This window comes from Neoarius graeffei, chromosome 24, assembly GCF_027579695.1.
Source record: "Neoarius graeffei isolate fNeoGra1 chromosome 24, fNeoGra1.pri, whole genome shotgun sequence".
Lineage (NCBI taxonomy): Eukaryota > Metazoa > Chordata > Actinopteri > Siluriformes > Ariidae > Neoarius > Neoarius graeffei.
The window spans coordinates 7,795,086-7,821,824 of NC_083592.1; the positions used below are offsets into that span (position 1 = coordinate 7,795,086).

At 43.5% G+C, this 26,739-nt stretch overlaps 1 long non-coding RNA gene and 1 pseudogene across 1 annotated transcript; one reads left to right on the plus strand and one right to left on the minus strand.

The window, feature by feature from the left end:
- Nucleotides 1-1,107: 1,107 nt before the first annotated feature.
- LOC132872885 (patr class I histocompatibility antigen, B-1 alpha chain-like) lies at nucleotides 1,108-23,711 on the minus strand (annotated as a pseudogene).
- Nucleotides 23,712-25,737: 2,026 nt separating this feature from the next.
- LOC132872907 (uncharacterized) lies at nucleotides 25,738-26,247 on the plus strand. The gene is made up of 3 exons (XR_009651505.1): nucleotides 25,738-25,795; nucleotides 25,889-26,005; nucleotides 26,167-26,247. It is a non-coding gene; the product is annotated as an uncharacterized LOC132872907 (long non-coding RNA).
- The last annotated feature ends 492 nt before the right edge of the window (nucleotides 26,248-26,739 follow it).

Consider the following 26,739-nt stretch of genomic DNA (forward strand, 5'->3'; position numbering starts at 1 on the left):
GTTTACATATCTTGGCTGTAATTAGGACACAGTTCTCACTTGTTTTTATATGGTGGACTTCGCGGACCCAGCCACAGACAAAATAATTGTATGACTCCAGCGACTTGTATGCTTTGAGGTCGTCAAGTGTGTAGGCGCTTTTAGTATTCACGAAATAGTTCACAATATCAGGGTACGATATGGATGGCAGCCCTGCATAGTCACTTGAAAATGCTTCTTTGTCCACTTCGTAGGGGTCAATTCCCCCAATCAAGGACAGTTTGGCTGCATACCGTTGTCGTGAGATGTCGTCCAATGTATCCATATACTTCTGTTTGCTTGATTTTGCCGACATTGATCTTTATTTTAGAAAACTGACTATATAACTTAATAAATTCGTCCGAGATAACGTAGCCGGTAGTGGCGATGGTCCGTTTTGTTTGCCCCGCAAGATGGCGGCTGGGGGGCGTTCCCCGGAATGCCATGACGTCAGTGAAAACTATCTATAGGTGTTCTTTTAGGAATGAATGGTCAACCAAATGGCCATTCATCACTATAGGCACCACCAGCTCCTATTACTGGTGCTCTGTCTGCAGACAAGAGAACTCCTGTGTCCATCAAGGCACGTCGAAAGTAAGGGACATTGGGCCAAAGAACAGGCTCTTAACTCAGCCAGCAGTGTTGCACAATTTTATACTCCAGTTTGGGAGGCTATCCAAGATAGCAGAATTAACCCTGCTGATGCAGAGAGGGTTTTCTCCATGGTTGACTTAAATAAGACCAAGACCAGACACAGCTTGGCCCTTGACAGAACTCTCTCCTCAATCATGGCTGTTAAAATGGCAGGCCTGGAACCTCTGTGTTTCAAGTGGGAGCCCCCTACCCCCATACTGAAGGGCTCAAAATCTTCCACCAACACTTACAACACACACCAATCATACCCCCCTCTTCCACCCCCCTGTGCGCCGCCGCCGACACCCCTCACCAACACCACCCCGCCCTTCCCGACAAAACCTCACTCTGAACTGACTTCAAAACTTGAGAGCCCTGGTGTTGTGCTTTGCCCCGTTCCTTCAGAAAAGCTTCTCTCACAGCCTCACTGGAGCCGGAATGGCGGAAGGGCTGCGTTTAGCACTGTGGAGACATTTTACACATCACACACACCAACTATACATGTCTCTTTAAAATACCCACCTGCTTCCTCATTAGTGTTATCTGAGGATGTAATAAACTTGTGTTCATTTCACTCAAATGTTTATTTTACTAATTAAAAGTGAACTGTAATTGAGTCCAAAGAAAATTAAATTTCTTGAGCAACGATTCGCTTACGTCACTAAGTGGGCGTGGTCAAGCCCGGTATCAAGACATTTTGAACAGAAGTTGTTGTTATGGCTCAATTAATAATTTAGCTGACGGATGGTGGTTTTGACTATCGTCAACGCGCAAATTTGAGAATAAATACCGGGCTTGTAGCGTTGTATATTCTCTCCCCCCCCCGAAATTCACTTGGGCAACTAAATAAAGTTTTACATGCACACAAAAGTTGATATTTTGGCATCTACCTCGCACGCCAATCTGTCTGAGTTAGCACGCAAAGCTAACTTGGCACCAGTGCATAGTAAAAACAGCAAAAAAAAAAAAAAACACACAGAAAAACCATTTTATATATACACACACACACACACACACACACACACACACACACACACCAAATTTGGGGCCAAGTTTTAAAAATATGTATAATTTGGGTGCGTAATATTGTGTAAAATCTCCAAACACTAGGGGTGGGCGTATCGATCTGAGTATCGATAGTATCGATACCAAGGTGAGAATCGGAATCGAATCAATACTAGCGTGATGAGATCGATACTTTCGTCGCAGTTTCTCTTCAGTACGTCCAGTAAATTACTCGACTTTACTCACAGAGTTCATGCGAGCGTAGTTTCTCTCTAAATCTGTCTGTGTAAACAGCGCATCTCTCTCTCTCTCTCTCTCTCTCTCTCTCTGCCGCTCACACCTCGCCCCTCCCCCTCCCTTCTGTGTCGGAGAGCGGAGAGTCAGAGCACTGACTGAGTTTGACACTCAAATCCTGGAATCGCAGCAGCATCGCACAGCTGGCACTGAAATGCGCCGGTACACGGAAGAGAAGCCAATTCCACGGGATGGAGACCCACTTCTTTGGTGAAAAATTAATGAACCTACATTTCCCTCTCTGAGCAAGATTGCAAAAAAAACATCTGGGAGTAATTGCAACATCCATACCTGCAGAAAGGATTTTCTCTAAGGCAGGACAGTTAATAACTCAGAGAAGAAGTGCAATAAAAGGGAAGAATGTAAACATGTTACTGTTCCTGAACAAAAACCTTTAAATCTGCTATCAACATGGGAACAGAGCCAAAAGGGCACCTCAAGGGATACTTCGTTGGAGGGCTTTGTGAGCAAAGAGCCAAAGGTTACAAGCCACTTGTAGTTTACACCTGATTTGCACTACTGACTTAATTTTTTTCACACATATTTGCGTGCAATGAAAGGTTTTTTTTGTTGTGTTGTCTATATTGTTATATTTATACACTACCGTTCAAAAGTTTGGGGTCACCCAGACAATTTTGTGTTTTCCATGAAAAGTCACACTTTTATTTACCACCATAAGTTGTAAAATGAATAAAAAATATAGTCAAGACCATTTTTCTGGCCATTTTGAGCATTTAATCGACCCCACAAATGTGATGCTCCAGAAACTCAATCTGCTCAAAGGAAGGTCAGTTTTATAGCTTCTCTAAAGAGCTCAACTGTTTTCAGCTGTGCTAACATGATTGTACAAGGGTTTTCTAATCATCCATTAGCCTTCTGAGGCAATGAGCAAACACATTGTACCATTAGAACACTGGAGTGATAGTTGCTGGAAATGGGCCTCTATACACCTATGGAGATATTGCACCAAAAACCAGACATTTGCAGCTAGAATAGTCATTTACCACAATAGCAATGTATAGAGTGTATTTCTGATTAGTTTAAAGTGATCTTCATTGAAAAGAACAGTGCTTTTCTTTCAAAAATAAGGAAATTTCAAAATGACCCCAAACTTTTGAACGGTAGTGTATATTTTAGGGATGTTAACCGATGACCGTTTGACCGGAGGTTGACCGAATCAACGTCAACCGGTTAATTTTTTGTTGTTGTTGTTGTAGGTGAAAAAAAAATCAATCGTTTTGAAGCTGCCGATTTTGGAGCGGAGAACCTGGAATTCTGTGTTGTAAACGCTTGGGGCATGCCATGCGGTGTAAGGACGACAGCTGACAAATCAGAAACACCCATTCAGTCATGTCCCGCCCTCCTGCTGCCACTCTGTGAAAGAAAAGTGTAGACACAGGCTTTTTAGCTTACAAATTACTATTCTGTTTTTTTTTAAATTATTATTAGAAGGCACATGGAGTTTCGTCCTGCCTTGGCCAGTGCATTCTGAAAGTATGTTTCGGTCTGTAGCCAACAATGCATGTTATTGCAGATCATATCTCTCCACACAAACGCAGATGCCGACTTTTTCACGGCTTTTTCATGGACTGTAACGGCATTTGCTTAGGTAGTAATTTTAATACAGAATTTACTCTGATGAAATTATTCAGACACTCCAACACCCCCCCCTAAAAAAAAATCGGATCTGCACGAGCCGTGAAAAAGGCGCGCCGTTTGCATCCCTGTTTAAACTCATAGGTTAACCGACTTTAACCGGCTAATGAGGCTCGGTGGTCGGTCAAGATTTTTTTTAGTTTTCGCCATCCCTAGTATATTTATTACATTGTTGCTTTTGTTTACTTATTTTGCACTACTGACTTTGTTACTTTATTACTGACTTTTTCACAAATATTTGCATGCAATGAAAGGTATTTTTTGTGGTGTTGTTGACATTCTTATATTTTTGTTACATTGTTGATTTTTTTACTTTGCACTAGTGACTTTTTTCTTAAACAATTTTGTGTAGCAGAAGGTGATAAGGGAATTATTTTATTATTAATATACTGTTACATTGTTTTATATTGTTGTTAGTTAATTAAAAAAAAAACATTTTTATTTGCCTAAAATCTTTGTCCTGTGTTTTATCATAATCAACTAAAAAAGGCAAAATCACAAAATTATTCAATGATCATAACATTTCAAGTAAAAAGTATCGGCGATACTAGCCCTGTATTTACTTGGTATCGGATCGATACCCAAATTCCCAGTATCGCCCACCCCTACCAAACACAGCCATTACAGGTCTAGTGGCGGCGACTTCTTTGAGATTTATGGGCGGTTGGCAATAATGAATTGGTGCATTACCGCCACCTACTGGCATGGAGTGTGGATCCGGATATCTAATTTAAACTATACAAAAAACTCTCCCAACTCATGTCCTCTCAGTCAAATTAGTTTTTTGTAACTCTGTCAAGCTGCTCAAATTAATATTTCTCTTTAAAATATAACTTTTGTGTTCGTAAAAGTCCCACTGCGCGCGCAGGAACGAAGCGAATAAGCTTTGACCAGTCAGACCCCGCCCCTTCTCCTGTTGGACGTGCGCATGCGTACACAGACACTGGACTGTCGTCACGTGACTGCAACCCGAGACACCGCATTTTGAGAACTCCTTGTTTGTGATGAGGATCGTTAGCTTTACAGTTTCCACTGCAGTTATCCGCGACTCCAAACACAATCTTATAGTTATCAGTGTAAGACAGTAAGCAGATAAGGTCACTGTAGAAGTTATCATTGGTAATGAACGTTAATCTAACTTTACTGTAGTGAGGGAACGCTGACGTCAGTGTGTCCGACCCTCACCTCCTCACTTTAAAACAGAGCGCTGGGGAATTTGTGGAGTTTATTTTGTTTCGGAGTCGGAAAAGTTGACATCAATGCTGCTGACACATCCGGTAGCCTATTATCAAAAATAGTTTCTTTTTCTCTGCCTTTGAGTTGGTATACTTTAAAATACCAGGGAGAGTTTAAATACCCCTATTTAAACTCTCCCTGGTATTTTAAAGTAGACAGTGTCATGTCCACTCCTACTCTGAGAATGTTCATAGAGAGAGCATGGGGCAGGAGAAATCCCGGCCATGTGGATGTCCCTCAGTGGAGTTCTGTTCCTATTGCAGGTCCCAGTTATGACCACTAGGTGCCAGTATAACTCTATGGAAACCAAGTGGAGCAGGTGCGCGTTCTGCCCTGCGATTGGACAGCATTCAGAAACACGAGCAAATCGGACAACGGCTTATACAGGGCCTTCCACAATTATTGGCACCCCTTATCAAGATTAGTATAAAAGGTTTGAGTTTGATAAAATCCTTCTTTTAGTGAAGTCGCTCCATCTCACACTGAAAAGTAAGAAAATCCAACAATTAATTAAAATACATTTCTTCAAAGAAAAACAAAGCCCTCGTCAAGAAATAATTATTTTCAACAAAATCACGTGCCACTATTATTGGCACCCCAGGAAAGGACAATAAACAGAATGTAACTGAAGCATGTTTCCCATTTAAATTGTACATGTTTGAGTTGACTGGCGTGTGTAGAACATTCAAACTGTAATCTATGACGTCCCGATTCACTGGGGAACAAATATGAAGTGACACAGAGGCCAAATTCCCTTAGTCATCCATAAACATGGGAAAGATAAGAGAACACACAAACCAAATGAGGAAGAAGTGCGTTGATCTTCATGAGTCAGGGAATGGTAAAAAAAAAAAAAAAGCTATTCACATGAAAATGTCCATTTCTACTGTTCGGGCAAAAATCAAAAAGTGGTCACCACCTGGAACTGTTACAAACTTGCCTGGAAGAGGACCCAAGTTTATTTTACCCCACATACACTGAGGAGGAGGGTAAGAGAGGCAAACAAACAAACAAACTCCCACAAGGATCACTGTTGGTGAATTACAAGAAAAAGTAAAATCTTGGGATTTCCAAGTCTCCAAAACCACCATCAGACCTCCATGCCAACAGATTATTTGGAAGGTGCCAGAAAAAAGACATTTCTGTCAGTTAATCACAAACATAAGCACCCAAAATTTGTGAAACAACTTTGACTGGAGCCATCTTCTGTGGTCCGATGGAACAAAAATGGAGCTTTTTAGCAATAAACACTCGTAGTGGGTTTGGCATAAAAAGAAGGATGGCTTTCATGAAAAGAAACAAATCCCAACTGTAAAATATGGTGGAGGTTCTGTGATGTTTTGGGCCTGTTTTTCCTCCAAAGGCCCTGGAAACCTTGTCTGGGTACATTGCATCATGGACTCCATGAAACACCAGGACATTTTAAATCAGAATCTGGCTCCTCTGCCAGGAAACTAAAATTGACTCATCACTGGATCTTCCAGCAGGACAATGATCTGACGCATATGTCCACCTCAACACAAAAATGGTTCACTGACCACAGAATCAACCTTCCGCCATGGCCATCTCAGTCCCCTGACTTGAACCCCTTTGAAAACCTGTGGACTGAGGTGAAGAGGAGACAGCACCATAGTTAGCTGAGGACCCTGGACGATCTGGAGAGATTGGGTAAAGAGGAAAGGTCTCAGATGCCGTTCTCTGTATCGCCAGCATGGTCTCAGATTCACTGTGTCTCACTTCAGCAGGAAGACCCCCACAGCAACTGATTGAGTTGCTGAAGGAAGAATCTCCTTCAGAGGCTGTAAAACATTCAAATCCATCACAAAGTGAACTAAACACTGCTAATAAATAATGTAGTGGTTTTAAACATCATTTATGGATCATAAAGGTTCACTTACAGGGTCTGGGGGGAACAGGTTTGAATCCTGAAACACAGATGATGGACAGACAGTTATTATAAAATCTCAGTGCTGTGTTTGGCTTCATGAGATAATGAGTTCATATCAGTTTATTGTCTTGTCTAATTTATTAATTAATATTAAAAATATGCAAACTATTCAACAAATCCTCTCAGAATGAGAAAGTGTAAATCTGTTCTCTGAAAACTTCACATCTGCCTCCTTCCTCCTCTCACCAGAGTTCCTCTTCTTCCAGAGGACAACAGCAGCGACAACAGCAACAAGAGCCACAAGGACACCAATGATGACTCCAATCTGCCCTCTACCTGTTAAATCAGCACAGAGTCTTTATTCTCTGCTGCAGCAGTAAATCAGCTTTTACCCTCTAAATCTGTAGTTTTATTCTGACCTTTTGGTACTTCTAGGATTAAATCCTTCTCCAAGCTGCTGTGCTGAACCACGCAGGTGTATTTGTGTTTCTGCAGCTCCTCAGCTGGGACTTTCAGAGTGCTCCTCTTCTGGAAGCTTCCATCCTGGTTGGGTAATGTCTCATTGAACTCCACGTCCTTAATCACGTCCTCTCTGTCCTTCTGCCAGGTGATATTCAGGGCTTTGGGGAAGAAACCTGTAGCGTGACACCACCTCTGGAGGAGGAGTGTGTTTGTGGAAGACTGACGCCTCGGGACGAACTGCAGAGACACAAATTTAAAGAAAATTGAAGCTCAATTGTTATTTATCATGTGATAAACATTTTCTGGCTGCATGAATGATTAAGCTGGAGGTATAAACATTAGAGTGCAGTATTTCTCCTGTAGTCCAGTGGTCATTAACCTGCTGCTCGCGATCTCCTGGTCGATCTTGGAGATATTTTTAGATCACAACACATTTTACAATTAAAAAAAAAAAAAACACATGCAGTGTTCAAATATTCACAGGTTGGTCCAGTTTGAATTCTGCTACATATTTAATTAGTGCTGTGCATCTCTATGGGCAGGGAGGAGCACAAGGACAAAATAATTCTGGCTGATTATGATGATGAATTTTTGCAGATAACTGTTTCCGGCTGCGTCACATCAACCTGCTGCTAAGCTGCGTAGCTAATGTTAACTACAGCTGTGTTCTGTCACTGAGCAAACTCTGTTCAGGAAACCATGGCCGAGCAATGAAAGAAGGTGTGAATACATCATTACCGTTCTGAATGGGAAAACGAACTTGCTTTTACAGGAGTGAAAGAAAAGACGGCCTGCCATTACATCACTTACCGTCTGAAATTCAAGGATTCATTCCCACCCAAAAGTGAAATAGGAGAGAAAAGAATTCAAGAGTTACAACTGGTTTTAAAGCCCAGCCATCACTTTTCACAAAACCCACCAGGAGAGCTAAAGCTGCTACTGAGGAGTCATTCCGTGTTCTCCATCTCCTGGCCAAGCACAAGACGCCCCTTCACCACAGTGAGATTTTTAAAAGAAGCCACGACAGTCACATTATTCACAGACTTTAAAAACTAATACACTTTGTCCAGCAGCGGGAATGAGAAGAGTGGAGTTGTTATCCGAGGACATTTCTCGATCACTAAAAGGTGAAACTGACTGCTGTCCACGAATTAACAGTGAAAACTGCAGGAAATCAGTGTGAGTGAGTGTAAATGGGAAGGTGTGTGTTATTATTGTGTACATTATCATGTAAAGATAGTGACACAATGCAAAGTAAAATGGGATTTTCAATGTAAGCATGCATTAGTGTCAAAAGTAAATTAAAAACAGCCTTTTGTCATTTAATTGTCTTCATATTGGTATTTTGTGACCATAATTAAAGTTATCGCACTAACAGGAAAAAAGAAAAGAAACGACACTTCGGCTTTCATATTGTTAATAAAATGGAAACTGAGTGCCAACATTTAAATGAAAATGCAATGCATACTTTGTCTTTTTTTCGTAATTTTACTTTTATTTTTAGCATACAGCGCCCTCCAGAATTATTGGCACCCCTGGTTAAGATGTGTTAAAAACCTTAAAATAAATTCAATTTTTATTGCAGAAGCATAATCTCACACTAAAAATTGTAGAAAAATGTAACCCTTAACTCAAGTGAATAAAAAAAAAACCTGACTAAGAAATAATTATTTTTCATAAAATCACCTGTGGGGCGGCACAGTGGTGTAGTGGTTAACGTTGTTGCCTCACAGCAAGAAGGTCCGGGTTCGAGCCCCGTGGCCGGCGAGGGCCTGTCTGTGCAGAGTTTGCATGTTCTCCCCGTGTCCGCGTGGGTTTCCTCCGGGTGCTCCGGTTTCCCCCACAGTCCAAAGACATGCAAGTTAGTTTAACTCATCTCATCTCATTATCTGTAGCCGCTTTATCCTGTTCTACAGGGTCGCAGGCAAGCTGGAGCCTATCCCAGCTGACTACGGGCGAAAGGCGGGGTACACCCTGGACAAGTCGCCAGGTCATCACAGGGCTGACACATAGATACAGACAACCATTCACATTCACACCTACAGTCAATTTAGAGTCACCAGTTAACCTAACCTGCATGTCTTTGGACTGTGGGGGAAACCGGAGCACCCGGAGGAAACCCACGCGGACACAGGGAGAACATGCAAACTCTGCACAGAAAGGCCCTCGCCGGCCACGGGGCTCGAACCCAGACCTTCTTGCTGTGAGGCGACAGTGCTAACCACTACACCACTGTGCCGCCCGGTTAGGTTAACTGGTGACTCTAAATTGACTGTAGGTGTGAATGGTTGTCTGTGTCTATGTGTCAGCCCTGTGATGACCTGGCGACTTGTCCAGGGTGTACCCCGCCTTTCGCCCGTAGTCAGCTGAGATAGGCTCCAGCTTGCCTGCAACCCTGTAGAACAGGATAAAGCGGCTAGAGATAATGAGATGAGATGGAACAGTGGCAAACAAGCCTGGACGAGGATGCAAGTTTATCTTGCCACCACGCACAGTGAGGAGGATGGTAAGAGAAGTAAAAAGTTCTCCAAAGCCCACTGTTAGAGAATTGCATCAAAGAGTAGCGTCTTGGGGGTCACAAAGTCTCCATAACAACCATCAGGCGCTATCTACGTGCCAACAAACTGTTTGGGAGGCATGCACGGAAAAAGCCTTTTCTCACTTACAAGCATAAATGTAAACCTCTGGAGTTCGCTAAGCTGTACTGGGACTTCAACTGGGACCATGTGCTTTGGTCAGATGAGATCAAGATAGAGCTTTTTGGCAACAAACACTCTAATGCCTTTTTTCCACTACAAATGCGGCTGAGTCGGGCTGAGCCATGCCGTGCTGAGTTGGGCTGAGTCGAGCTGAGCAGGGCTATTGGAGTTGCATTTCGACTACAACCGCGCTGAACCGTGCTGGCTGGAAGTGGGTGGACATGTTGGGTGGACGTCACGTGATGTCGTTAGGCGGCGCAAACAGTGACATCAGTGATCTTTTAAGCGGTAGTCTCATGACCCAGATAGTAAACAATAAACATGGAGGACATGGAGTCATTAGTGTTGCTGGTCTTTGTTCTGTGGCTTGTTGTCACCGACAACGCCAACAGATACTGGCAAGAGCGTATAGATGAGACGAGTCGCATAAGGCTTCAGAAATTCTCATAATTCGTAATTCTTCTTCTTCCGGGTTTACGGTGTTTACAGATCCCAGCGTGCTCGCGGGGCATGTGTGGGCATGTGAGGACACTCCTCCTCACCAATCAGTGCACAGGGGAGTGTCTGCTCATTCCCCCAGCCTCACTCAGCTCGGTTTGGCTCGCTTCAGCCCCACTCCAAAACCGTGCGAGTTTTGGGTGCTAAGCAGGGCTGAAGCGAGCTGAGTCGTTCTGTTCTGAGGTAGTCGAAGCGCGAGCCGTGTCAGGCTGAAGTGAGCTGAAGTGAGCTGAAAAAGGGTAGTGGAAAAGGGCCATAATACATCACAAAAGATGAGTATGCGGAAAAGCACCTCATGCCCACTGTGAAGTATGGGGGAGGATCGGTGATGCTGTGGGCCTGTTTCTCTTCCAAAGGCCCCGGGAACCTTGTTAGGGTGCATGGCATCATGAACTCTTTGAAATACCAGGACATTTTAAATCAAAATCTGGTGGCCTCTGCCCGAAAGCTGAAGATGGGTCATTACTGGGTCTTTCAGCAAGATAATGACCCTAAACATGTGGCCAAATCTACACAAAAATGGTTCACCAGACAAAATCAAGCTCCTCCCATGGCCATCTCAGTCCCCAGACCTCAACCCAATTGAAAACCTGTGGGGTGAGCTGAAGAAGAGAGTGCATAGGAGAGGACCTAGGACTCTGGATGATTTAGAGAGATTGTGCAAAGAGGAATGGTCGAAGATCCCTCTCTCTGTATTCTCCCATCTTGTGAAATGTTATAGGAGAATATTAAGTGCTGTCTTGTTGGCAAAAGGGAGTTGTACAAAGTATTAACATCAGGGGTGCCAATAATTGTGGCACACATGATTTCATGTAAAATAATTATTTTTTAATGTGGGATTTTTTTCCCACTGAATAAATGCACTTGAATTAAAGGTTGGATTTTTCTCTTTTTTTGCATTGTTGTTCTATATTATTTAAAAAAAAATGAATTTATTAGAAGCCTAAGAACATATCTTAAGGAGGGGTGCCAATAATTGTGGAGGGCGCTGTAAATAAAACTCCCATAGTGCATTATCTATCTGTGTGTGTGTGTGTGTGTGTGTGTGTGTGTAATAAGATGTGTTTGTCGAACAGCTGCAGTTACAGTAACAGAGCAGATCACACACTTTACCTTTCCTCTCCAGAGTCTCTCTGCCGTAAGACACAAACTTCTTTAACCAATCGATACAGTCATACTCCAGGTAGCGCTTCCTGTGTTTAGCTTCAGCTTCTGTAGGATCCCACTTCTTTAAAAAGATTCCAGCTTGAGGATTCGCTTCAGTCCAGGTTCCAGTTTCCAGACTCATGAAATCTTCTCCATCATAACCGTACAGATCATATCCTCTAGTGGTGTTATCGTCGAGTTCACAGCCGTACATCCTCTGGACTGTATGAACTCCTGCACACACACACACACACACACACACACACACACACACACACACACACGTAATGAGGTGAGATCAGATGAGCTGACTTTCCTTCAACACTCTCTATTCAAACTGCTACACTGCATTTTTCTACTCGTCCTTTTGCCCTTTTTACATTTTGTCCTTTGTAGTAGAACAATGTTATTGTCAGTAAAAGAATATTTAATAATGTGTGTTTTGTGTCCTTCTACACTGCATGGATTCACAGCTCTGTGTGTAAAGTAAAAACACATTCGGATCGGTTTAATCTGTGACCCAAACTGTATAATGGACACTCAGTAGTTTGCCTAAATAGAAAAAAAACATTAAAAATGTAGAGAGAAGCTCTTTAGTGTGAGAGTCTGCAGTTTGAGACAAAGCCCAAGGGTTTGTGACTCTGATGATATAATGATCTGCTGCTGTTTAATCGAGAATACATATTTACCTGCTGGGAGGTCCGTATCGTGAAATAACGTGACCGAGGTCTTAAAAGTACTGAGCGAGGCCCTCTGGGCCAAGGTCAGTATTCAAGGCCGAGGTCACGGTATTTCACCATACGGACCGACCTTAAGCCGGTAAATAATATATTTATTTTTTTCTTTACCAAATTCTAACAGAAAACGAGAGCGCCCGAAAGGGAAAACAGAGCCGAGCCGCCATTTTGAATCCTCATTCACAGCTGTAATGCAAATTGCTTCCTCCTCGGTATACAAGTGCACTTCCATGGGGGGGGAGACTATATTTTGCCCCCTATGTAGTCCCCCATTTATACAAATAGGAGTCATTTCAGGATTCAGCCATGTTTTTGCTCGACGTTAGCAAATTACAGGTTTTAGCTTTCTCCTGAAATGTTTTATTTTATTTTATTTCTTCTTCCTCAGGGTAGTAAAACTTGCTTTCGCTGTGAACACTGTCATCACTATCCATGCTGTAAAATTAATGCTATTCTCCTGAGAAATGCTGGAAAACATTTATAAGATTTTTGATAATCCTGTAAATAAATATAAATGTTGACAAAAAATGCTACTATATTTGTTGTTGTTATGAACGAGCGAGTCGCCAGAAGTCCGTAACTGGGGTCCATAACGTAGGATACAGACCCGCTCGCCAGCCAATCAGAGCGCAGGATTTGGACCGCGAAAAAAATACAGAACGTTATTTTGCACATCAGTATTGTTCTGTGCTTGTTTGTGGATTCACAATAAATCCTGAGATGATGTCAGAAAGGAAACTGTATTTCTGTGTTACTTTAACAGGTTTATTACACAGAGCTGTTTCACCAGCTTATTAAACTGCCATCGAGAGTGTGTGTGTGTGTGTGTGTGTGTGTGTGTGTGTGTGTGTACTAGTTATAAAAACTGAGTGTTTCACTCTCACCTTGAGTCTGATTAAAACACTCCATTATGAGACCCAATCTGACTGTGAGTCTGTAATCTTCATTCCGCATACGTTCTGTCTCTCTCTTCCAGTAATGTGGATCATCAGCGCTGATCTTCTGTATCCAATCTGTCTTTGGGATCGTCTCCTTGATGTTGTTGTCATAGAACACAAACTGCTCTCCATCCACCAGACCAACAGCAGTGAATTCTGGGAGATTTGTTCCTCTGACAGCAGTGTATTGGTACTGCAGAGTGTGTGAGCCTGTAAAAGGGTAAATAGTTTCAGTAACTCATCACATGCAAAGTAAAATTATAAAGATGTATAAATTCTACAAAATTCAGAACGATGTCACCAAAATCTCTACCTACTGACCTAGTTAATAAGCCCATCTAACTCTCTCTCTCTCTCTCTCTCTGTGTCTCTCTCTCAAAGTTCACAGGTGGAAGTAAATAAGAGATTTCAGTTCTTCATTTAAAAGAATTGGCAAAAAAAATCTCAAAAAAGTTTTTGCATTTTCATTATGAATAATTGATAATAAAATAATGATAAAACATCTGGGGCGGCACGGTGGTGTAGTGGTTAGCACTGTGGCCTCACAGCAAGAAGGTCCTGGGTTCGAGCTCAGTGGCTGACGGGGGCCTTTCTGTGCGGAGTTTGCATGTTCTCCCCGTGTCCGCGTGGGTTTCCTCCGGGTGCTCCGGTTTCCCCCACAGTCCAAAGACATGCAGGTTAGGTTAACTGGTGACTCTAAATTGACCGTAGGTGTGAATGTGAGTGTGAATGGTTGTCTGTGTCTATGTGTCAGCCCTGTGATGACCTGGCGACTTGTCCAAGGTGTACCCCGCCTTTCGCCCGTAGTCAGCTGGGATAGGCTCCAGCTTGCCTGCGACCCTGTAGAACAGGATAAGTGGCTACAGATAATGGATGGATGGATAAAACATCTATTAATTTAGATGAAGGGATTAGATTCAGAACCCAGACAATGTCAGATCTGTTTAGTGACACAGGCTGCAGTGTTTATTATCAACAGCAAGATAAAATCGAGCTGCAACGGCGACTGGAGGATCCAAACACCAAGAGTGTGGCAACGTTATCTGCACGTCATCCTCATGTGCTTCCATGGTAAATGTCATCTAAAACCAATAAACTGTGTGTGATATGAGTATCACTTCCTGTTAGCAGTAAAAAGTGCTATTACTCTGTTGGCATGTTAAAGCAGGAGGAACGCTGGTTACGGATGTAACCGTGGTTCTATGAATAGTGGAAGACCGCCAGAGGCAGTTCTTATAGTGGAAATATCATGCGCTCGCGCATGGCAACGAGAACTTATTGATTTGTTGTCATCTCGTGACGTCATGATGCCCAATGTAACAAAACCTGTCAACGAGTCATGATCCGTCTTAATGGTCATTCTCGCAATTCCGAGTGACCCAAGACTCTGGTGGTCTTCCACTATTCATAGAACCACGGTTACATCCGTAACCAGCGTTCTATTTCATACTTCCAGACCGCCAGAGGCAGTTCTTATAGTGGAAGACTTATACAACCAAGTCACGAGGAATAACACACTCCAGTCAGTCCTTCAATTGAACTCAAAGCCTTTATTGATAAACAATGCATGCATCACACCTAGACATCACTAGGGAGCAAAGCTGAAGAAACTGGCGGAAGTGGCACCACATTCACACGGTAAAACCTGGAAAAGGTACACGGTGATGACCAAGTAGCCGCAGAACAGATATCAACAAGAGAAATTACTCTTAATGCAGCCCAAGATGTCGCAACAGCACGTGTTGAGTGGCATCTTGCAGAAGCAGGAGCTGTTTTATCAGCAAAGCGGTAGGCACTGGTAATGGCCTCCGAAACCCAGTGTGCCAGTCTCTGTTTTGAAAGGGGTGCTCCTTTCCCACACTCCCCAAAACGGATAAACAACTGGTCTGTTTTTCGCCACTGAGCAGTCTGAGAAACATACTGGCGCAAAGCACGCACCGGACACAGTTCAGAGCGGGGCTCATCATCAGGGCGGAATGCCGCCAGAACAATCGGCTGATTAGCAAACTGAGGGGAAAGCACCTTTGGTAGAAAAGCAGGATTAGGCCATAATGTCACCTGACTGTCTTCTGGTCCCCAACGCATACACTGAGCACTAACAGAAAGAGCATGAAGTTCACTAACTCTCTTGGTAGAAGTGATAGCCAACAAGAACGCAGTCTTGATAGAAAGCCACTTAATCTCTGCCTGCTCTAAAGGCTCGAATGGTGGAGAACACAATCCATTCAGAACAGTGTGCAAGTCCCAAGAAGCACAATCCGTTCGCGGGCGCGGGTGTAGTCGTTGGGCACCTTTCATAAAAGCTACCACTAACTTGTGAGCACCCAATGAAACCCCTTCAGTTGGTGCCCTGTAGGCAGCCAGTGCTGCGACATATACTCTCAAGGTGGCAGGAGAGCGACCATTATCCAGCAGATGTTGAAGAAAATCAAGAATTGTTACCACAGGACATTCAAGGGGGTTCAAAGAATGAGTAGTGCACCAGGTAGTGAAAAGCTTCCATCTGTTTTCATACATTGTCCTAGTAGATTGAGCACGAGCATTCAGAACAGTGTGCCTAACCCCTTCTGAACAGTCCATGACACTTTGGTTCCCCCCAGTGGCCAAACCCAGAGTTTCAGCCTGTCTGGACAAGGGTGCCAGAGCTGCCCCTCCATTTGGGACAGAAGATCCTTCCTCATTGGCAATGGCCAGGGAGGCCCCACGGTTAGAGTCAGTAGTAAGTGAAACCAAGGCATGCTCGGCCATCTGAGCGCTACCAAGAGCACCCTGTGGCCCATTTCCCGTACTCGATTGAGCACACCTCAGATCAGTGGAATAGGTGGGAACGCAAACAGTAGCACATCCGGCCACTCGTGAGTCAGAGCATCCCTGCCCAGTGACTCCAGTTCTGCCATCTCTGCATACCACAGAGGGCAATGTGTTGTCTCCTTGGACGCGAACAAGTCTACTGTCGCTGTGCCATAAGTGTTCCAAATTTTCTGCACGACCTCCTTGTGCAAGTGCCAGTCTCCTGCCCTCTGTCTCCTCCGGGACAGTGCATCGGGCACCACATTGAGGTGACCTGGAATGTGTGTTGCACGGAGGGAGAGGAAACGCGTTTCTGCCCAAGTCAGGAGTGCCTGTGTCAGACAAAGAGAGGGAAGGGACCTTGTGCCTCCCTGGTGATTTATGTGAAACACCACAGAGGTGTTGTCTGTCCTCACCATCACATGTTTTCCCCTCAGAACACTCTCGAAATGCTTGAGAGTCAGGAAAACAGCTTGTAGTTCGAGAACATTGATATGGCAGCGTTTCATGTGAGGATCCCATTGACCGCTTACCCCCTGACATGACGCAAAAGGCGGCTGGTGTCCGCCATCGCTTGTTCCTGGGTTGCTGCACATAGCAGCCAGTCGTCCAAGTATGGCAGGACTAACATGCCTTCCGCTTGGAGAGGTTCCAGTGCAGCCTGGACGCACTTTGTGAACACCCGGGGGGCTAGAGAGGGTCCAAATGGAAGAACTCTGTATTGGTAGGCCTTGTGTTGAAAACTGAAACGGAGAAACTGCCTGTGCTCCTCTGCAATGGGCACATGGAAATAGGCCTCCTTTAAGTCTATCGTCACAAACCATGTGCCTGGTTCTATGGCTCGAACAACATCCATAGTGCGCAACATCCGGGAAGGTAAACGCTTGAGGAACCTGTTCACATGTCTTAAATCTAGGATGGGCCTGAACCTGCCATCCTTTTTGGAACTAGAAAATAACGGGAGTAGAGACCCTCCACCTGAACTTGGGGGTCTACCTCCTCTATGGCGCCTTTCTGCAGTAACTGCTGAACTTCTGCAGTAAGCGCTAGAACTTGCCCTGGGTCCTTTACTACCGTAGGACAAACGTGGGCACAAGGTTGTGGTCGACGGCGAAACTGTAGGCGGTAACCTTTTCGAGCGTCTCGAGAAGCCACTCGTTGGGAGTTATTTCTCTCCAGCGCTGAATATGGACCACTGAAAAATGAGTCGCCGTCGACCCCAGGCAGTCAGCGCCGTCTGCTCGCTGGTTCATTGGCTTTGGGGGGGCGCTGGCGTGGAGGCTGCCGTGCAGGCCAGGGGCGTGAGCGTTGGTTCGAAGCGCCATGATGGGCCAAGTGTGTAGGCCCGGCGTGCTGGCCACGGAAGAACCTGTTAGGACTGCGTGCTGGCACCGGCTGTGGGGAAGCCTGGCGGTTCGGACGTACACTTACTCGAGGGTCGTCAAAGCCTGAACGCCGTGCAGCATGCTGAGAGCGTGACTCTGCAACCCGCACTCTTCTCTCCAGGGCCTCCTGTGCAGCTGGCCCGAACAGGTGGCCCGGCGTAAGCGGCAATTGGCGCAGGTTGTTACGACAAGCTTCTGGTAAGGATGACTGTGCTAGCCACACTTGGCGTCTGGCATGAGCAAGGAGGCCCAGAGCCCTCCCACAATCACTAGCCATTGCACCAAGAGCTTGAAGGGAAGCATCCAGCAGACCAGAGACAGAGTCATCTGTGGAAGCGGAATCCAAGGTAGCATGTAAAGCCGACAGAAGATGGCCCATAGAATTGCCAATACGGCCCAACCTGGCAACTGTGTTGTAGGTTTTGACCAGTGCATTGTCAGTGCGCCTGCACTCCTTATTGGGGCATCGCACGTCCGGACGTAGGGCTTCATCTGGTGATACAATGAGGGATGCCACACAGGGCTCTAATGCTGGCATTGAGCCAAGGCCAGTAGTATCTGGTGCAGACATATCAGATAGCATGCGTGCAACACGATCAGGCCGGAATGAAAGAGCTGATCGGAAAGCTGCAGACACGACCTCTGTAAAGTCCTTACAATGTGGAATAATCACCTCTTTTGAGCCAGGTACAGAGCGACACAAGAGGTTGGTAGGGCCTGACTGAGCATTTGGAACATCCAAATTCAACTTTGCAAGCGCCATTTTAATGTTACCACGCATTGACATAGCAACAGAGGCTCTGCTCTCTGATTCAGATCCACTGCCACTTACTGTGTACAATGAGGATGGCCGAGACGGTTGTTGTGCTACATGAGCCTGCTGATCATTGCTCTCCGAAAGGAGAGAGTCAGTCGCTGCCAGTGAAATTGCATCGCTCTCTTCTGGTTCCACATTAGGTGGATGCTCAGTTAAAAGAGGAACGTGAGCATTGAGATGCGTTGCATTGTCCGTCTGATCCATGCTATCATTAACCGCTGACATAGTAGGACCTGATAAAAGCGCCTGTAGTCTTTGTACAGTTGTAGTAAGCTCGTCCATACGCTTCGCTAGCTTACTAGAAGAAGCATGTCGCTTCAGTTTCCGATGCTCCTCAACATCCGGACGTTTACGTTTAGTCCCGCGAGTATCAACTGCAGCAGGAGTTAAAAGCTCCGATGCGCTCGGAGAGATGCTAGCAAGACGCTGCTGGCGGAGCTCGAACGGCATAATGCTACAATCGGGGCAAGGATTAGATAACGCATCTTCCAGATGCTGTAGTCCCAAGCAGGATGGGCAGCGATCATGCCCATCTAACATATCCATCCCAGCATAGCACTGCGTACAGAGAGCAGGATGATCCATATCCACGAACAACGCAGAGCCGATACGACGGTTATGTTGTTAAGTGGACAAGGCCAGAGAGCCAGTCGGCTATGGAGGCAACCGCTCCCGAGGGTTAGCCTACTCTTACTCAACCAACGAGGGAACCCTGGAAACCAAGAGGTACTCGTTGGGAAGATAATTCACCAGGCGAGGGAACCTTGGAACCCAACAGGTACTCGCCGGTAAAGGTAGATTCAAAGTAAATAACTTACCTGATAAAATCCAATCAGAGTGTTGCAAATGTGTCTGTATCACCGAACGAGGGAACTTTGGGCAACCAAAGTACTCGCCGGTTAACTCCAATCCAGTTTGCAGACAACAGCTAGGTGGGGAAGCAATTAGCTAAGCCCAATAGAAAAAGCTGTCGAAGTCCACAAAATAGTTCTCTGCCTTGCGAGAATGAAAAAGAGATGGATCATGACTCGTTGACAGGTTTTGTTACATTGGGCGTCATGACGTCACGAGATGACAACAAATCAATAAGTTCTCGTTGCCATGCGCGAGCGCATGATATTTCCACTATAAGAACTGCCTCTGGCGGTCTGGAAGTATGAAATAGAACAGTGCTTTTAATAACAGCTCCATCTCAGAATGCACTGTGGAATAATTCAGGAAGATTTTCAGTGTCAGATGTGAATTAATTGTGTTGCTATTTAACATTTATTCGATAAAGTAAAAAGTTTTCATTTTAATGTAGAAGGGTGGGTGTGATGAATTCCTGTGTATTTTATTATTTTTATGGAGCAGAATGTAAATTATTGTCATTTAAACATCATCATGTTTAATTGCCAGTTGGTGGCACTATGACAAAAACTTACAAATTCCTTCACAATTTAGCATTATGAATGATTATCATATATTAGAGTTTTTATATATATATTGGGGCACTATGACAATACTGTCATAGTGCCACCAACAGCAAATGGAATTATATATATATATATATATATATATATATATATATATATATATATATATATATATATATATATATATATATAAATTCCGTTTGCTGTTGGTGGCACTATGACAGTTCCTCACTATTAGCATGTGCATGTGATTCTGCCCCATAATTTAACATACATGTGAGTTTTGTGCCACATCAATCAATATACAGTGGAATCCTGCCACACTTTACTGTTTCTGCAGTGTGACATTAGCTGATCACATCACCATGGCAACTCTGTAAAATATCACATTCCCTTCACAAATTACAAAAAGACCTGTTACATGGGAGAACATGTAAACTCACCTTTTGGATTTAAATCAGCAAATACCTAATAGCCAGTGATTAATATATTTCAGCTGTAACAATTGTTTTAACCCTGAGTGATGCAGTCAGTAGCTTCTCATTTCTTAAACAGCCAGGTCAGAAGTCGTATCCTGTGGTGATGGAAAAGATGTTACTGTGTCCCTTATGTCCCCGGCATATTCCAGGACAACGTCATCAACATAATCAGGCTCAAACTGTGAAACAGTGGTTCACTCAAGATCTCCTTAGTTGTTTTATTTACTTGATGCAGGACAATAATTTGACTCTTCTGAAACACAGTAACATCTGTTCCACAACCACAGATACATCTTCTGACATGGTTGTTTAAGAAATGTGTTTTGTTAAGAAAATAGCATAAAATGTACAAATCAACAAATCAAAGGATTTAAGAAGTATAAAGAAGCCTTTCTCTTTCAAGAAGAGACTCTCAGTTTCTGACACAAACTTGTTCTTGACAGCTGACCTGCACCAGTGGTGGAAGAAGTATTCAGATCCTCTACTTAAGTAAAAGTACTAACACCACAGTATATCAGAATCAAGTTTATTGCCAAGTACATTCTCACATACAAGGAATCTGCTTTGGTGATTGGTGCTTGAACAGTTAAGATAGAAGTATTTAGCAAAGACAAAAGTAGCTATTAGACAGAATAAAAAACTAGAAAAGCACTCGGAGAGCGCAGACCTCCGCCAAGAATCCTTTAAAAAAATCCGGGATCCAGAAGGTGATCCGGATCACTGCCAAAATTTAATGAATTGTTACTTGTGCCCAGTCACACCTCTGGGAAAAAATTTCAGAGCAATCCGTTCATAACTTTTTCCGTAATGTTGCTAAAAGACAAACCAACCAACAAACAAACCAACACTACCGAAAACATAACCTCCTTGGCGGAGGTAAAAATAGAAGAATCTGAAATATACAAATTTGAAAAGTGGACATATTTAAGGGGTATATGTGTGTGAGTTGTCAAAGTCCAAGCTGTACAGTCTGACCCGGAATGTGCAAAAGTAGGTCACATGATGAAGCTGGAGAAGTCATATGACTGTGTGAGAGGAAGAGAACATGTGCAGTGGGTTAAATGAATAGCCAAGCTGTGTATATAAATCCTCCACTACAAGTAAAAGTCCTGCATTCAAAACCTTAACTAAAAGTATGTGAGTATTATCAGCAAACGTTTTACTTAAAGTATCAAAAGTAAAAGTACTCACTGTGCCATAAAATGGTCCCTGCCAGTGTTTTACTATGATGTATGATGTTTTTAGATTAATTTTACTGATACATTAATGTGTGGGGCGGCACGGTGGTGTAGTGGTTAGCGCTGTCGCCTCACAGCAAGAAGGTCCTGGGTTCGAGCCCCGGGGCCGGCAAGGGCCTTTCTGTGCGGAGTTTGCATGTTCTCCCCGTGTCCGCGTGGGTTTCCTCCGGGTGCTCCGGTTTCCCCCACAGTCCAAAGACATGCAGGTTAGGTTAACTGGTGACTCTAAATTGACCATAGATGTGAGTGTGAATGGTTGTCTGTGTCTATGTGTCAGCCCTGTGATGACCTGGCGACTTGTCCAGGGTGTACCCCGCCTTTCGCCCGTAGTCAGCTGGGATAGGCTCCAGCTTGCCTGCGACCCTGTAGAAGGATAAAGCGGCTAGAGATAATGAGATGAGATGAGACATTAATGTGCATGTTCCAGTTTCCTGCTGTAGATGTTTAAGGCTGAGTTAATTTTAATTGCTTTATATATATGTGTGGGAACCATATCTCTAAAAAGAGATCTTTATGACAGTGAATTTTCCAGTTAATTAAAAAATATAATCTGAAAAGTAACTAGGAGCTAAAAGCGTCAGATAAATATAGTGGAATATTTGCCTCTGTAAGAGTATAAAGTCGCATAAAATGTAAATACACAGACAGTGGAAGTAGAGGTGTGGAGGATGTGACAGCACCGCCCCGCCCCGCGGCAGCAACCATTACAGGTTCCTTTTACCCCACCGCAGGGTGGAGATCATTATAAACTTCCTATCAATTTACTCAATAGAACTTACTGGAATAATCACTGCTTTACGTTGCCTTGAGGAAATCAAACCCTTAAAATCAATTATATGTACAGACTCACTGTCAGTTCTACAAAGCTTCTCATCAGGTAAAACAGCAAGGGACAACTTGCTTCTTGAATCGAAACATTTGTTAGCTCAACTTAGAAGTCTAGGACTTACTGTCCAATTTTGTTGGGTTCCAGCTCATACAGGATTCAAAGGCAATGAAATAGCAGACAAAACTGCCAAGGAAGCATTAGACCATGACAATGTTGAAATTCATGTTCCACTTGGGAAAAGTGAAGTTAAGTCTATCATTAAGTCGGAGATTATAACTAGATGGCAAGATGAATGGGAGGCTGACACTAAGGGTAGACAGTACTTTAATATACAACAGCAAGTTGGGGGGAGGAGAATACCATCCATGGGACTTAGCAGAAAAGAGGAAGTGACCTACACAAGGTTAAGGTTAGGACACACTGGTCTCAACGCCACACTTCAAATACTTGGGAAAACTGATGGGCTTTGTGCTGAGTGTCAGGTCAAGGAAGACGTAGAACACATTCTCTTCAGCTGTAAGAAGTATAACGATCATAGGGAAAAATGGTTAGAACAAGGAGATATTCATAACATTCTGAAGGAGGAGGGAATGCAGGGAAAGAGGATTAAAGCCCTTATGATGTATCTAACAGACACTGGACTAATGGGAAGAATTTAGTTTGTATACTTTCCTATTCCCCTTTTTTTTCCCCCCCTCATGCCGATGACTTGACCTAACCCACTCACACACTCCTGTACAGTAGGTGGCGATATACAATTAAATATTGTGAAATGCCAATAATCGAAAGAAGAAGAAGATCATTATCATTTAAGACAACACTGATTTTTATATCATCTTTGGTGACACTGCAACATTAAAATCACTGTTCCATGAGCAGATGGAGCGCTGTTTATTTCACTGCTTGTAATGCCAGTGATTTTTACACCGTTCTCCCATCACACAGTGTAAAATCCTGTGTGATGGGAGAACGGTGTCAAGTCATCCTGTGATTCGGATCCACTCTGAAATGTAACGCATTCCTCTTTGGCCCCTGCGACACCTTTCCACCAAGTTTCATGAAAATCGGGCTGGTAGTTTTTGTGTAATCCTGTTTACAGATAAACACACAAGCAAACTGAAAAGACAACCTCCTTGGTAGCACATTAAGGAGAAACTCTCAATTTCAGAGCAGAGAGAAAAACCTCACTGAAAAGTCAAACAGCTCCAAGGAAACCCTCTGGCGCCCCTGATAAACACCTTCAGTGCCATATTACACTTCTTTATTTCCCCGGAGTGAGCTGTGTAATTTACACTGTCACTACTGACACACTCACACACAGTTTTCAATGAGTTGATATTTTACATTTCTAAACTCACCTTCTGATGAAGGATGAACAGAAAACGGGAGAAAAAGCAGAACTTCCAGAACTGTCGGGCTCCATGTTTCAGTCCCAACATTTCCCCGGAAAGAGGCAAAATAAAAATAAATAATTTCATGACTAAACTTTAGTAAAGTCCTGTCTATAGGCGGTAACACACTGGAGTAAAGGCGGATGATTTTCAGTGTTTTATAGTTTTAGAAAATCTGTCAAACTAACACTGTGCGTCTGCTGTGTTAGCTGTGTTGTGTTAGATCTACTTTCATTTCTTCTTTCTGCTCTGAACAGAAATTTCAAAATAAAGCTAGAAACTACGCTACATACATTAATGTACCAATTTTCAAGTCTCTCTAAAACACACACACACACACACAAGGAAAAATACAATTCAAGTACTGTATAATTGAACATCTGAAACATTTTTACTAGTTTTCAAAACAGTTGCAATATTTTTCCTGGTAGAAAAACTTTAGAAAACACATATCTGAGACAGATTACAGTATTTCAACCCTCTGTAAAAGACAACACTTGTCTCAGTACAACCCATGTGGAAGTGAACATAAAACTTTTAACTAATTTATGAAAATGGATTTTGTGAAATATTTCCATTATTTTTTCCATTATTCATGTAGAGAGGATGGGTGTGGCTTTACATTCACATCACTGAGACCGACTTCTTTCAGGCCGGTGTTTGTAGGCTGTTTCGAGCTCGTGATCTCAGTGCTGTCACTGGCATTGTCAGTCTGAAAACATCTGTTCCTGTGTATAATCAGTTGATTATTCCTGTCAGCCCTCGTGTACCAGACATTGTTTCCAAATTTTTGTGATCTATTCCTATTCAACATACCTACTTTACTGTCGTTGATCTTTGCAGTGTATTTTTCAATATCCCCATGACTGTTGAGACTCAACCCATATTTGCCTTTACTTTTAAGCAGCAACAATACACTCGGACCCGCCTACCTCAAAGGTTCATTGACTCCCCCACAGTTTCTCTGTTGTTGTTCGAGACTCTCTGACCCTACCTGATGGCTGCACATTGCTCCTATATGCGGACAACATTCTACCCTCAGCTGAAAACGAGTCCAAGTGTGAACAGGGCTCCTTGGCTCTTCTTGTGCACCTGGCTAGCTGTGGATTTAAAGCTTCACGGTCCAAGCTGCAGTTTTGTCAGCCTTTTGTTGCGATACCTTGGTTTTGACATCACTCAAGGTGAGCATCATTTCTCATCTGATAGACTCTCTATGATACTCGAGGTGGCTCCTCCCTCAAATAAGACTGCAATGTTGTCTTTTCTTGAACTCATTAATTATTGTCATCAGTACCTTCCAGACTGTTCTCATCATGACAAAATCCTGAGAAAGTCCTGCCTCAAAGAGCAGCCCAGTGACATTGTATGGACTTCTGAAATGATGCACTCATTCTGTTATGTGAAACAGTCTCTCACATCCACTTCAGCACTGGGCATGCCTGACTATAATCTGTCGTTCCACCTGTATATCTCAGAGGACGGAGTGACCGCAGCAAAGTTCCTGGCCCAAGAGCATGGTGGAGGTTATTGTCCTGTACCTTATATATCAAAGACCCTGGACCCAGTCGTCCAGGGCATGCCCATGTGTTTGCATGCTGTTGCAGCCTCTGCTCTCATGGTGACCAATGCTGAAAAACTAGTACTGTCTCACCCTCTGATTTTACATGCATCACATCAGGTATGCTCGATTTTAAACAATATTCAAACACAACATATGACCACTCAGTGACATTCTGGTTATGAATCTATCCCATGTGCCACAGAGAACTCGTCTATCAAGCCTGTCATGTCAGATAATACCCCAGCTCTTTTGTTACTGCCTGTTATCTTCCTGCAGGTCCAGTCCAGATCCAGCATGGTTGGAACATGACTGTCGAGATTAAATAACCTCCACTTCATCACTGAGGTGTGATATGTCTCAGACTCCCTTTGAGCATGGTATGCACATGTTTGTTGATGGCTCTTGTTCAAAACCTAATGATTACTTTTTCTGTGTGGGTATTCTATTTGTTCTACTGATTCCCATTATGCCTTTGGGGTAGCTCATTATTTTTTAGAAAATTTGGCACTCATGTGGCTTTAAGGCCACTGATGGTAAATCTATATCACACCTCTATTGTCATGGATCTTTTAGAAGCATGTTCCCTGCCTAAAACAACTGTCCATCATCAAAACCAAAGGTCATGACTCTGGTGACTTGATTGAGGCCAGTGGGAACCACTTAGCAGACCAAGTCATGAAGTAAGCGGCCAAAGAGGGCAGACCTTGCCCACATGTTTCTGAATAACCCAGTTATTCAATGTTTTCTCATTTTTCTTTGTCTCATGACCGAAGACTACACATAGCTTTTCTACAGACTCAGGCTACTGAGGCCGACTTGACCTTCTACCATTCATCCTTTGCAAAATTACAGTAACTTCCAATCCAAGATCCAAATTGTCTCCTTTTGAGGTAATTATGGGCCGACCATTTCTCAACCCTTGTACCAAAAGTAGTCTTGGTGTTTCATTTACAGGTGATCTGGACATGATTGTTGGTGATTACTTAAGCTTTGATTGTGAACTTGAATAGTGTACTTGGTGATGTCTCTGTGTCTCTCCCTCTGCCTACAGAAAAGCCTACTCACACATTGCTTCCAGGTGATTATTAGTGCACAGCCTGAACAAGAACAACTGACAAAAACAGCTGCCCTCACTGACTCCCAGGCACAGTGTATACATCCCAGTTGTCTGAAAGTGTCCTCTGTCATTGCTACCTCTTCTCATCTCACCCAAAAAAGACAGGAGCAATACAGCAATCAAACATCCTTTGAGGACCTCATCTCATCTCACCTTTGACAGGAGCAATTCAGCAATCAAGAAGTCCTTGGGGGACCTCTTCTCATCTCACCTTTTCACATACACATATAGTAATCTTTGTATTAGCTTTCCCATAACACTCACTTGTGGCCCGTATGCTGGCACGACTTGTGAATGCCTCTTATATATTCCGCTCTCTGCTTAATGAAGGTTATGTTGACCAGTAATGACTTTCTTCTTTTTGTAAGATTATGATCCTGACTGGTGATGTAATGGTACATATTGTCTCTCTTCTTTCATAAAACAGTGTAGTCTAAACCAGGGGTTCTCACCCTTTTCTACTTCAAGGCCCACCTATTCATACTTGTAACGAGTCAGGGCCCATTA